Below are 2,633 nucleotides of genomic sequence, written 5' to 3'. Positions count from 1 at the left end.
TACCTCTGCCGGAGCCATTTGGATAGACCTGTGATAAGCATTGTTATATGCCTGTGTGAGCTCAGGGATGACTTGTACATATCTCCTTGAGTTGACGGATGTTAAATACTTGCACATTCTACCCTTGAAGCTGCGGTTGATTCTTTCAACAATACTAGATTTAACCTCACTAGCTGTTGAGAAATGCTTGATGTTATATCGCTTCATTAGCTGTTTAAAGGGTGTATTATAAAATTCTTTGCCTTCATCTGTTTGTAGTTTCATGGGGATCCTGCCCTCGGTAAGTATATCCTCAAATGCGGCTGTTATGGCCGGGCCCGTCTTGGTTGTGAGACATCTAACCCATGCATATTTTGAGAATACATCTATACATGTTAGCAGGTATCTAACACTGTCATTATCTGCCATGTATTCAGACATATCAACCAGATCGGCTTGAAATTGTTTGTCGATTCCATTAACCAATACTCTGTTTCTGGGAAAGTGGATCCTAGCTGGTTTATGGAGTGTGTAAGTGTCATCTTGTTCTAAATAATGTTTGACCTGTGATAATGAGGGTTTTACCCCTGTTGCCTCGGCGGTAGCTAAACGGAGCTTATTTAAACTGGCCAAGCCAGCAGGATGGGCCGGTTCATGATAAATTTTATACAAGGTGTTTTCCATGATGTATGCAAGACACAAATGACTAAAATGTTGGTGTTAACACGTCTTTTTATTTCATTCACACAGACAAGGAATACTGAACAGTATACATTAAACCAGGTGTCTCCCAGCCCAGTAGTTACCAATCATGCAAAGCATGGCTGGTTTAACAAGCTGGGCATAACGACTTGATTCTAACAGCAGCCCAATGTTGTCGTTAATTGCGCATACTATATGTTGTGATGATCTCAGTTCAGTCATGGTGTGTTCTGCAATCCTGCTGAATTGTGTTCCAGTCCCAACGACTGTGTATGCGCGTACAAACAGTCGAATGGCAGGGATGAATCGGTCTGTCATAAGCCTTATCATCACATCGTCATAGTAGGTGTCAAAGAAATACTCGGACAATTCGTGCAAGCAGCTGTGTTGCACCTGACTGGGATGAGCTGTTTGACATCTGTAGCATGTATCCTGTAGAAAGTCATTTAGCGCCAACATCAGCAAGTGGTGGGTTGCAAGCTTGATGTCGATAATGGTTTCCTGACACAGACCCGATCCTGTAGGGTCCTGCGGCAGCAATTGTGGAGAGGGGGGTGGAGTTGGTGAGGTCCCATGCTTGCATGTCTCCCTCTGAAAAATGAGAACGATAAAAAGATGTTATATTTTGTTGCATAGATACGCACACATACACACACACAAACTAAACCTACCATTTTGTTTATTTAGTTGTCAGACGGCCTTATGATTTTAGGTTTGCACAGGGTAGAAGGCAAACCAGTCTTCGGACAAGTCGCAAAATCATCAAAAACAAGGCGTTTTCTAATACCCTCGTACGCAGTGTTGAGACTACCCTCTTGATGGTGTCGTCAATCTGGCTAAACAGATGCAGCATAGGTCTCCAGTCGCACCACTGTATAAAAAAAACATGTCCTTAAACCATGTAGCGCGCTCTTCTATGCTCAGAGGGTAAGGATTTAACCTTCAGTTTTCAACCCCTCTGACAGCAATAAGACTTTCCCTGTCATCACATACACTGAGAAAAATAAAGTCATCGGGGCTACGGTTGAAGCGATCAGCCTCGACCCTGTAAAGTTCAAGGCCTGTTGGACTGTTCCACTGGGAAACATACAGCATCTCTGGGAATCCCACACTGTCCAAGTCCGCACAAACAACTGTGCGAAAGACTTTCCAGTTTCTAGTAGACATGCGTTGTGTCTCCCCCCAAAACACTCCCTCACCACAATCTACACGAAGTATAACTGCTCCGTTGGTATATTTAACGGTATACACATACCCATTACTGCCTCTATATTCTAGCTTAAATTCAGTCCCATCTACGGCGTTTTCACAGCGCTGCTTTTTGCGATGAGGGCCCCTGGGGCATGCGCCTGTAGACGTACCTAGTATGGCTGTGGCTTGGGCGATGTCCTGACTGCTCGTCATGGTTGATACAGATGTCATCCTGCACTCCTTAGTTAGAGGTGTCTGCGTTCCTTAGGTCGCTCTGTTGATGCTCCAAATGGTGAAGGAGTCCGTTTTATATGTACATGTGTTAGACTAGCCCAGTAGGAGGTGTCATTACCCCCCGGGGTTGGCCACGGTTTCTGTTGGCCTCTGACATGATAAGATAAGATAATGGAATTAACGGTTTGTGAAGAAACACCTTTGGGCTGGGATGCTCTTGATAAGGGAGCCTCTTTTGTTTGCTTCATGACTTCTTTTGCAGACTGTTGGGAGCCTAACTGCAACCGCCTCTGTCTAACTGTTAATGAGTGTGGCTAGGTGTGAATATGTGTTTTTTAGAAGTATCACAGTTTATTTCTAAAAGAATACATGTTGTTTGTGGTGCTCTATTTAAAACTATTGGCCTGTGAAACTTTTAGAAAAGTGAAATGCCCCTAAAGTAGTTAAATCATCTATGTGTAATCATCGAGTCTAACTGTTGCAGACTAGTAGATAATTATAAGACTAGTTGCATTAAAGCCACATTG

General features: G+C 43.5%; 1 protein-coding gene and 1 long non-coding RNA gene across 2 annotated transcripts in view; both read right to left on the bottom strand.

The window, feature by feature from the left end:
• LOC121815172 lies at positions 1–2,627 on the bottom strand. Its single transcript, XR_006054846.1, has 2 exons — positions 1,353–2,627; positions 1–1,272 (listed from the first exon to the last, which is right to left on the bottom strand). It is a non-coding gene; the product is annotated as an uncharacterized LOC121815172 (long non-coding RNA).
• The window catches only part of eif2d (eukaryotic translation initiation factor 2D), a 51,325-nt gene that overhangs the window by 33,565 nt on the left and 15,127 nt on the right, over positions 1–2,633 (bottom strand). The window lies entirely within an intron of this gene.

Source organism: Haplochromis burtoni, unplaced genomic scaffold (genome assembly GCF_018398535.1).
Source record: "Haplochromis burtoni strain Fernald_Lab_line unplaced genomic scaffold, NCSU_Asbu1 Contig_146, whole genome shotgun sequence".
NCBI classification, from domain to species: domain Eukaryota; kingdom Metazoa; phylum Chordata; class Actinopteri; order Cichliformes; family Cichlidae; genus Haplochromis; species Haplochromis burtoni.
Note: the sequence above shows the minus strand (reverse complement) of the source record. Positions and strands in the feature narration are given on the sequence as shown.